This window comes from Lissotriton vulgaris, chromosome 7, assembly GCF_964263255.1.
Source record: "Lissotriton vulgaris chromosome 7, aLisVul1.2, whole genome shotgun sequence".
Taxonomy (NCBI): Eukaryota; Metazoa; Chordata; class Amphibia; order Caudata; family Salamandridae; genus Lissotriton; species Lissotriton vulgaris.
The window spans coordinates 1,193,541,658-1,193,552,693 of NC_141695.1; positions in this window are offsets into that span (position 1 = coordinate 1,193,541,658).

Here is an 11,036-nt window from a genome sequence, read left to right on the forward strand (position 1 = left end):
GGGATGCAGGACTGACTTTTCTGTGTTCACGTGGAGCCCAAGCCTGTGTAGTTGTTGAAGACACAGACGACAGTCTTTGGTGGCTTGATGAGGGACTGGCTCTTCAGGAGCCAGTCGTCTAGATATGGGTACACAAAAAGACCTTTTTTGTGCAGACATGCCGCTACCACTGCCATGCATTTGGTGAACACCCTTGGTGCGGATTTCAGACCGAACGGAAGTACTTTGTACTGGTAATGCTTGTTCCCTACCAGAAACCTCAAGTACTTCCGATGACCTGGTGTGATAGGAATGTGGAAGTACGCGTCCTGTAAATCCACCGAACACATCCAATCTCCACTTTGTAGATGAGGACATATCTGATGAAGTGCCAGCATGCGAAACTTCTCTTTGACCACCACTTTGTTGAGGGTCCGAAGATCTAGAATCGGTCTGAACTTGTCCTCTTGGTCTCTTTTGGGGACTAGAAAATACCTTGAGTACACTCCTCTCCCCCTTTGGGATGGGGGTACCTCTTCGATTGCGTTTTTCTGTAAGAGGACGCTCACCTCCCTTTTGAGGAGGTTTAGATGGTACGAGCGAGTCTTTTTTGGAGGAATCGGTTGTGGTCTCTTCCGGAAACGTAGCGCATATCCATTGCGCAGTATATTCAGCACCCACTGATCTTTTGTGATGCTGACCCACTCTTCCAGGTGTTGCGAAGCACTTCCTCCCACTGGAGTGGGTAACGGCGCCAGAGGAAGCCACTGCTCAGGCCTTGCCTCCTCTGGGCGTGGCAGAGGACTGATGATGTCCGCCTCTGCCTCTGCCCGATTTTCCTCCTCTGTATTGTGTCTTCCCTTGTGGCTTGCTCTGAGACCATTGAGGGGTTTGAACCCTCTGTTGGCCTCCCCGGTTCTTGTTGGTCTTGAAGCGTCGTTTGAACGGCTCTTTCTTCTTTTCCAGACCAACCGCCTTCACCGTGTCCAATTCGGTTTTCATGCGGGTCATTTCCTGATCGGCATGCTCCCCAAAGAGTGAAGATCCTGAGAAGGGCAGATTGAGGATGCGTTGCTGGGCATCTGGTTTGAGACCCGTCAACCGCAACCAAGAAGATCTTCTCGCGCAAACCCCATGCGAGTAGGCATGTCCTGCTAGGAGTGCGTTATCTGCGGATGAACTGATCATTTGGTTTGCCACCAAACAGCCCTCCGTCACTGTTTCGTCAAAGTCCTTCTGGTCCTCCTTGGGCAATTTCTCTTTGAATCGTTCCATGGAGTCCCACAGTGCTCTATCATATCTGCCGAGAAGTGCTGAGGCACTAGAGACTTTCAGTGATGAAGCTGCTGTGCTGCACACTCTGCGTCCCCAAGAATCTTGGGTCTTGCTGTCCTTGTCAGGAGGAACTGAAGAAGAGGGTGCGACTGCGTGATTCTTCCTAGCTGAGGCTACGATAACAGAGTCCGCCGCAGGCTCCCCTTTAACAAAGATTGGATCCGAGTCGGCCGGCCTATACTTTTTCTGGATACGTGCCGGAACCGCCCTGATTGCCGCTGGCGTGAGGAAGACCTCCTTGATTGGGTCCATTATCCCTGGAACCAATGGGAGCAAAGGCCTTGAATATGATTTGTGCCGAAGGGTCTCAAAAATTACAGTAGTGGAAACTTCTGGAACAGCCATTTCTATTTGAAGTTTTTGAGCGCCCCTTTGAAGAAGTCCAGGTTTGTGTTGACGTCGTCAAGCGGGGAAGCTCTGGAGTGAGGGCTGTCTGCCAGCGTTGGGGAGTAATCCCCTTTAGAAGATCTTGAAGAAGATGAGGAGGAGGTTGATGGTGTTCTCCTTCTCCTGTGGTGAGATTTTTCCTTCCTCACTGGCGATCTTCTCGGTCGGTCTTCCCTTCGAGGAGAACGTGATTCTCTCCGACGCTCCCTTCGTGGAGATCTCGACCTCTCAGTTCGTTTCTCCCTTCTCGGCGTTTGAGATCTGGGATGCTCTCTCCGTGGTGATCGGGAGACCCTGGGGGTATGCGACCTTTCCGCTCTCCTCTCCCGAGAGCGTGATTGGTGCCTGATAGGACTCTGTTTGTCTGCCTCTTCTATCAGTCTCTGAAGGGGTGACCTGTGGTGTGGGCTTACATATCTGTGCAGCCTCTCCGTCGCTCCAGAATCCTTCCACGTGTGCAAAGGAGCATACCATCTTGGCGAGAGTGTTATCTTTCGCTGGGGCAACGGACTTCTACTCCTGGAAGTGGACCTCGATGAGCTAGAGGCCCTTGAGGAGGAATGGTGAGAAGCCGATTGAGTCACCAAAATAGTTGAAGGCACTGAAGGGGATTTTCGTCTCACCGGTGTTGGCGGACGTCTTAGAAGTCTTTCCCTTGACGTTGGACGCCTCTGCGGCGTCGACGGAGTGATAATCTTCGACGTCGAACGCCTCGATGATGACCCGTGTTCTCTCGACGTCGACCTGTGATGTCGAGCCGCTGACGGTGTCTTTTCCCTCGACGTCGAACGGCGTCGTCCCGCCTTCGACGGAGGTCTCGATGTCGAACGGCGGTGCCCTGCCGTTAACGGAGGTCTCGACGTCGAGCGGCGTTGCCCTGCCGTCGACGGAGGTCTCGACGTCGAACGGCGTTGCCCTGCCGTCGACGGAGGTCTCGACGTCGAACGGCGTTGCCCTGCCGTCGACGGAGGTCTCGACGTCGACCGACGTGGGTCTGTCGGCGACGGAGATGGCCTTCGACGTCCCGTCGTCGACGAAGCCCTCGATGTCGACCTGGCATGTGGCGACGGCGGAGGATCGGACATCCTCGACGTCGAGCGCCGACACGTCTTCGACGGTGATCCCTTCCTCGACGACGATCGTCCGAGGGGGCTCTTGTTCCTCGACGCCGAGCGCCTCCGTGGAGACTTCGGCGGAGGTGTCACACTCTTCGAAGCCTGTCGACGTTGAGACGACGGCGAGTGTATTCTGTCTCTCGACGCCGACCGTCGCCTGGTTGACGGCGGCGGAGTTGACTTACGTCTTGACGTCGATCTTCTCGTCGACGGAGATCTCGTGGCTTCTCTCGACGCCGATCGTCGCCTAGTTGACGACGGCGGAGCTTTCTTCGTCGTCGGTGATTTTCTTTTCGACGACGATTTCCTCGTCGCCGCCGGTCCCGACGTCGACGGAGCTTTATCTTTCGATTTTTCCATCAGATGTTGTTTTTTCAGCGCCGAGCCCGGCGCTGAGGTCGATGGACGCTCTGACTTGCCTTTGGAGGGAGTTCTGGGTCTCTTTGAACTCTTCCTCTCTGTAGATCTTCCCCTCATGGATCTTTGGGCCAAACCATAGAGCCTGTTCCTCTCCCTGTCTTTTAAAGTTCTGTCAGACAGGTTTTGACAATGAGAACAGTCCTTTGGATCGTGATCTTCTGGCAAGCATAAAATACAGACCTCATGAGAGTCCGTTTTTGCCTTCTTGTGGCCACAAGAAGGGCAATCATCGAATAATGAAGGCATCCTGACAGGAAAACCTCACAAAAATTCGACTGCTAAGCAGTTATTTACTTGACCCTGATGTAAAAAGTCAAAGTAAATCAAAAAAAATGTTCTTTAGAAGCTTTTCTGACTGAAAAAGGCAGAAAAACTGTGGAGCTGTGTATCCAGGGTCCTTCCTGAAGGAGCCGGAAAGAACAACTGACCTAACTGTAACCCCTGAGGCATGATGGGAAGCTAGGGGCAGAGGTGCCTTAAAGGCACAGCGTCAGTTTTGGTGCATGCAGCCACAGGGTTAGCTTTTCAGTCTTTTTAGACTGGGTATTTGCAATGCAGCCTGGGAGCTGTATATGCTTACAGTGTCTTATAAGAATTTCTGCTGTTTTCTAAGCATTAAAACAGTTTCTAAACAAGCATTGGTGTTGTTTATCATGTTTCTAATGCTAATAAACATGTATGGTGGAAATTCTTCACAGCATATTCCAGCTCTACTGTTTTATTTGGCTGCAATTGCTTATTTTTATATATATATATTTATATATATATGTATATGTATATGTGGGGCACATATAATATATTGTTTCCGGGGTCCCGCGCATGGGCGGGAATATTCTAATGCTTATGACTTTGATGAGGATCCCCTGGAAGAGAATTAAGCGTTATAGTAAAGCTCAAGATTAAAGTAAAGCCTATGAGCATGATTTTGGTTGGTTTAGGATTCTGGTCCAAATTAGAGTTGTTTAAAGATTAGGTTAGGATCAAAGATTAAAGTAAGAATTGGGTTTTGGGGGTAGGTTAGCTTTCAAAATATTTTGAAAAAATATATATTTTTTAAACAAAAGTAGACAGAAAAATAGTTTGGAAATGCATTTCAAAACGAAAAATATCAACCAAGCAGTTTTTCTTAAAAAGCCAATTAAAGATGTGGCAAAATCCAACCTTTTCTTTGAAAATATATTTAGCGAAAAACATCTCTGAAATCTACTTAGATAAAATGCTGTAGACCTTTTAGGGCTGCTTATGGGATGTTGCTGTTAGTCTGACTGGACACAAGAATGTGGAGTCTCTTTCAAGCAGCTTCACCTCCCATTGCACTATTGTAGCTGAACCTTATACCACAACTTCTTGGAAATGGTCATTAATACCTAGTAACCTATGCATCACCCACAACTGCGTGAACTCAATAGGAAAAACACCTCTAACAGTGCCAAAATATTGAATTAAGGACAATTTCAAGCTCTCCTGACAACTGCTGGGAAGAAAATGGAAATCAGCTGCATTGTTCCTGTAGGCTGTCCAGTCTGCTGGGCCATCTCAAAATTGATCATGATGTGGTGACAAAGCGTCTTGTGGCAAGAATTGTAGAATAGTTTCATATCATATTCTGCTCAGAAGCACAATTTTTTTCTGTTGTATTCCTTTCTTCCCTGGCAGTGCTTATGGATGATCGCGCACTCTACAAATAAACAAGCACATGTGCGTCCTGAGCTGAGATAATCATGTCGTGGGTACCCATGTAAAGTAAGTTGTACTTCAAAGCAACGTTTACAAGGTATTGATCTCGATGCTGGGTGGGGGGACCCACCATTTTTTTTATTGTAAGCTAATACGTTGTCTGGCATCCTCCTGTTGAAAGTGTGTTAAAAGGTGAAATTCTTGAATGAAGACATGAGAAGATGGAATTCTTTTTTCTTTTTTTTTTAATCCTCATTTGCCTTCTCACCGCCCAGCACTCAACGATACCACCCTTGGGCTGTTTAACCTCATATATTGACTCTGCTATAGAGGAGGGGGGCTTCTGCTGTGCTACTTAGAATCTGACCCTCTCCCGGACAATGCCCCTTAAGTTGGTTGGACAGAGGGGCTTCCTCCAAGGCGTAGCCACCCTTCCCTCAAATCTTCACCAGGCCGGGAAGACTGCAGGCCAAACCGAGATAAGAGAAAGCTTAATCATAGGACTGGCATCAAAAAAGTTATTTTACCACCTTCCCCTTCACCCAAAACATAACAAAAAGGGTGGCCCGGAGGTTGAAGAAAAGACCCTGCTCGATTCAACTAAATTAAAAGCAGATTTGGTGGGTGTTCTAAGTCAACGGGTCAAGGAGAAATGGGATGCTAGTCAACTTGCACACTGAGTATTGGGAGGGGAGTAGTAAATTACTAGCTTGGAAGGCGAGAAAGGATTGTGCACGAAATTTGATAAAGGAAGTGAGGGAGGTGGAGTTAGGTCAGATGGTTACGGACAGGAAGGGTATAGTGGAAGCCTTCCACAGGTATTTTATGGATGTATATAAGGAGGAGCTTGCACCTGATGCCCAAGCACTAGAGCGGTGGCTAGAGGTGGTGAAGCCACTGGCTGATGACTTCCAGGAGGAATTAAATCAGGAAATATCGCAGGCAGAAGTGGAAGGTGTGATTAAACAAGTAAAGCGGGGGAAAGCACCAGGGCCCGGTGGGCTTCCAGCTGAAGTGTACAAGGCTGTGATTGACGTCTTAGTGCCCTCTATAACTCAGTTATTTAATGAGGTTTTTTTGGGTAGGGCTTCTCTGCCTCCCTCATGGAACGAGGCGAATATTATATTAATAGCTAAGCCTGGGAAGTCGCCAAAGAACATGGATTCATATAGGCCTATATCACTATTGAACTGCGACTATAAGTTGTTTGCAAAGATTATGGTTGAGTAAAGTTATACACCAGCTAGTGCACGAAGACCAAAAGGGGTTTATTAAGGGCAGATACCTGAAGGAACTAACTTTTTTCCTTATTGGTAGTATAGATGTGGCTTCTGCTTATGATCTCCCCTTGGCGGTCATTGCATTGGATGCCGCCAAGGCGTTTGATCGGGTAAATTGGGTGTATCTGCAGGCCTTGATTAAACACCTTAAACTGGGCTCAAACTTTAGCGCCTCCCTTGCTTCATTATATCAGTCTCCCATCTCTCAGGTACTGGTTAATGGGATATTAACCCAACCCGTGCCAATTATGAGAGGGACTAGACAAGGGTGCCCCCTCTCTCCTCTCTTATTCGACCTTTACATTGAGCCCCTAGCCTGTATGATTAGAGCAGCAGAGAGGATTACCCCGTTTGAATTTGAGGGGTGGTCTAGGAAGATCGGGTTATATGCCGACGATATAATTATTTTAACCCCCAAGCTACATCAGTCAATGGAGTGTTTAGTTGAACTAATTAAGGAGTTTGGTGCCGTATCAGGCTATCTTATAAACGAGGATAAGACGGAGGTTATGTCCTGGAACCTAAATCCTGAGGGTATAGCTTGTAAACCGGAAATGAGATATCTAGGGGTGAGGATAACTCACGATATACGGGAGCTTACAAAGTTAAACTTTCTCAGAGTGAAGAAGGAGATTACTGCCGCTCTCCGAGGCTGGGCGCACCTGCCGCTATCGCTGTTCGGGCGTGTGAATTTAGTGAAGATGATGATTCTCCCGAAAAGAACTTTTTTGTTTGATTCACTGCCGTTATTATTTGGGAGACTGGTTTGCAAAACTTTAGAGCGAGATAGGCTTGTTTATATGGGCTTCAAGAGGCTCCTGTCTTTCGTGGAAGAAGATTAGGAGGAACCTTCTAAAGGGAAGGTTAGCGGCTCCAGACTTCCAGATTTATTCATGGGCTTTTTTTGCTGAAAAACTGTTGAATGTTGTTGGGTACTCCGGGGAGTTCAGATATTGAGAAATTGCTGGCTGCGCAGCTTGGAAAGGCTAATTTTAAAGAGTACGGCTTCATGTATAAATTCGCTGACCCGAAATACTTCAAGAAGGTCAGATTAAGAGTCTTAAGGAATCTAGCAGAGGTCTGGTTTAGAATTAGGAGAATTTTAAAAATTCCTTACTATAGTTTGATGGCTCTGATTTGGGACACTCCAGGGTCCCCTCTCTGGTCTAAGGATGCTCTGGCAAAAGCATTGAAAGTGGATGGGCCTCAGAGGTGGAAAGATTTATTACCGAAGGGCAAGTTGATTGCATGGGGAGTTTGCTTACAGGAATGGGGTCCGAGTTTCTCCAGGTTTAAGTACTTGCAGATCCAGAGTTGGGCAGCGGGACAGGAAAGTTTAATTGGTCTCCACAATGACTTCGAAGAGAAGTTGCTGTTAGAAATGGAGTTTAAAAAAGAAGTTTCGCTGTGGTATTGGCTAATATTGGAGATGGAGGATGGACCATTTATGCTGCCTGAAACCTTGTGCGGCAAGTGCTTGCCGGGAATCGCTACAGAAGACCAATGGCAAGTAACAATGTCTATGCTATATAAAATAGTTAAACCCGCAAATTTAAGGAGGAACCATCTGTTTACGATTCACAGGGCATATTGGTCTCCTAGAATACTCTCGAAATTCAACCCTGGGGGTATGGTGGTGTGCCCTAAATGCAAGAGCCCGAACGAGGATGACCTTCATATGTTTCTGCATTGTCCAGCGTTAAAAGAGTTTTTGGGGCTATAAGTATGAGGTTGTCAACAGTTCTTGGCCTCCAGATCAAGGTAAGCCTTGAACTTGTCATGACGAGGAGACTGGACCTGCAAGGTAAGGGCACAGATGATAATGCGAAGCTTGTGTTTTATGCTGTATTGTTGGCTCGTAGAGAGATCTGCAAATTGTGGGTGTCTGCAGTGCCCCCAACAGAACTGGACTGGATAAGATCTATGAGAGCTATTGCCAAGTTGGACATTTCGGAGCAGCACAAAAAAAATATCGTTTCTGGACTCCCTTTTTGTTATGGAATTCTTCTTAGGTTTATTCTCAAGTAGGTAGGCTGAACAGGTCAGCCACCCAACCACCTCTGGCTCGTCTCTGTAATCCACCTCACAGGGTTCTAGCCTTGAGCCAAAGCAGCTCTACAATTCTAGAATACAAAGATGTCACTAGGATACTTGGATGTCAGAGAAAAGATTTATAAATGAGTAACATTACAACACATCTCTCTCCTTTAATGTGAAAGAGAAAAGAAAATTATATTACAATATAAACCTCATAATGGCATTATACAACTGTGAGAAAGTGCCTTCTTTCTTGTATTGTTATGCCCCACTTTTTTCTGAACTGCTGATGTACTTTGACTGAGTGTGCCCTGGGTTCCTGCCAACCAGGTACCCAGGGTCTGTGTTCCTTCCCTAAAACTATGCTGAAAGGAAAGACCCATTTGGCATCTCTGGCCACCTGTCAGTCCCTAGTAAATGGTACCCAGGGCATGGTGACCAGGGAAGACCCCTGAGGGCTGCAGCACTTATTGTGCCACCCTCAGGGGCCCTATACCCTGGCACCCACACACTGCCTTTGCAGGCTGCGTACCTAAGTACAAAACTAAAACAAGAGTCAACATGACACACATCTCTGTGTGCCATGCCCACAGGACCCACTGCCCTGGCATACTTCAGTCACCGCTCTAGCTGGGTGCCCGATGCCAGAGGTGAGGGCACAGGTGCATGCGCCCTGTGCCCCTACAGTACCCAGGGCCATTTCTGGGCACTGTAAGTGCAGTGATGCCATTAAGAGTATATGGTGCTGGGAGGTTGTCATCACGACATCCACAGCACCATAATGGCTACACCGAAGACTGACAAGTTTGGTACCAAATTTCTCAGCACATTAAACCCGCACTGATGCCAGTGTGGGATTTAAAGGACGATGCACCAGGGGGCATCTTAGAGATGCCCTCCAAAACCCGAACCTACTTTCCACATCTGGGCTGAGTGGCTGCCACACAACAGACATGTTGCTGGACCCCTGGGTGGAGAGCCCCCGCTCTCCTGGGCCTGCAACAATGAACATACTGGGCGAGGTGCTATGTCTCCTCCCCCAGGATGGACAGGGGGAAGTTTCAAAGGCATGCCACCTCTGAGAGCTTTTCCAGACCATTTGCTGTACCCAGCAACTGGCCCCCACTCTGGCGGGAAAAACTACGTTAGGAAGGGGGGGGGGGGCAACCTTTGGCAACTCCACCCCTCAAGTGGAGGAGGCGAGGTAAAGCACAACCCTGGGCTCCAGCCATTTTGTGGATGGGGAGCCCTGCCCAATCCCAGCTAGGCTCCTGCCCCCCTCCCACAGGAGAGGAGCAGGCTAGGGGGCGTACCCACCCCAGGACAGGGACCCATTGGTCCCTGCCCTCGCCCTACCTGTAACGCCCCTAAATTTAGTATTTAGGGGCTCCCTGAACCTTCCTTCCTTAGATCCGGATACCAGAAAGAAGATCAAGAAGAAGACCATCCGTGCAGCTGCTAACAACAACAGGACAACAACAACTGACTTGTTCCCAGCCCTACAGGCCTGTTGATCCTGGAATCTGCTCCTGCCTAAACCTGGTGACCCCCGTGGACAGCAACCTTGGGACACCCAGAGGACCTGCCTGCCTTGACCCTCTTGAAGATGGGGACTCCCATCAACTGCAACAACCCACCTGGTGCCCACCAGGAAGCTCCGGACCAGCCCACTCTGCACCAGCCAAGCCCGGGCCAACCCGAACCAAGACCACAAGGACGTCCCCCCGGCGACTGGGGCCCAAAGTCCAGTGCCCAAAGACCCTCCTCGACGAACCAGTCGACGCTTGCAGACTCAGAACCAGGGGCCACCCCAACCGCGACTAGCTGCGGGTAAGCTTTTCCGACATCAAAAGACACCCCTGCGCCCTCCAGCCCCCTGTGCCTCCCTGTGGGGTACCTACCTGTGCTCCAAGATCCCAACTCACCTCTCGAAGTGCTGGTCGCCCCTGGAGAGTCTCCGTCCCCGAGCCTGCTGCCTTTGTTCCCTTCTCAAGATCCTCATTGGATAACATTGAGGGCCCGACAGCTCAATGGCACCCTGCACCCAGCTGCTGGCTGTGACCCCTTTGTCCTATCCTACTTCTCCCCTTGCCCTGAGCAAGTGACCCGGAGCCCAGCTCCCAGAGCCGCGTGGCCTGCTAGCCAGCAGCCACCAACCGAAGGCCCCCTTTCCATCATTGGACCTACCTACCTCTGCACCCGGTCGCCCCTGTGCCGCTGGAATTGAACTAACTGTACTTACCTGACCCTGGGGACCCCCGAGTCTATGCCCAGAACCTTAACTTCACCTACCGAGTACTCACCTGGAAACCGGTAATTCACTTACCTGCCATTGGATAACATTGACTCCTTTTGACTCGAAAATGTTTTATGTGAAGTTTTGAAAACTGGAAATGTTCACATAAAATCAGCCAAAGTCTGAATTCTGAAGTACTCACCTGTGACCAGGGGAGAAGCCAGTACTGTACCCTTTGAGCCCAGTACTGAACCGCAAAAGAAATCCCTGGCGGGTTTACTAGTAATCTGTATTTTCTCCATAGGAACCCATTGTATGCTTTTCTATGAAATTTCTTCTAAGTGTCTACTTTTGAAAACTAAAAATATTCCTTAAAAATCTTACGAAATACTGAAACGCAATTACCTACCTGTTTTGAGTTAAGTCCCCAGTGCTGGCCCTAGGAGACCAGTGCTGGGTTAGAAAAGTAACGCGATCGTACTTTACCTGAATTTTCTCCCATTGAATAACATTGTCAGATTTACATTAAAAAGTTTCCAAGTGTGAACTACTAAAACGGCTTTATATTTA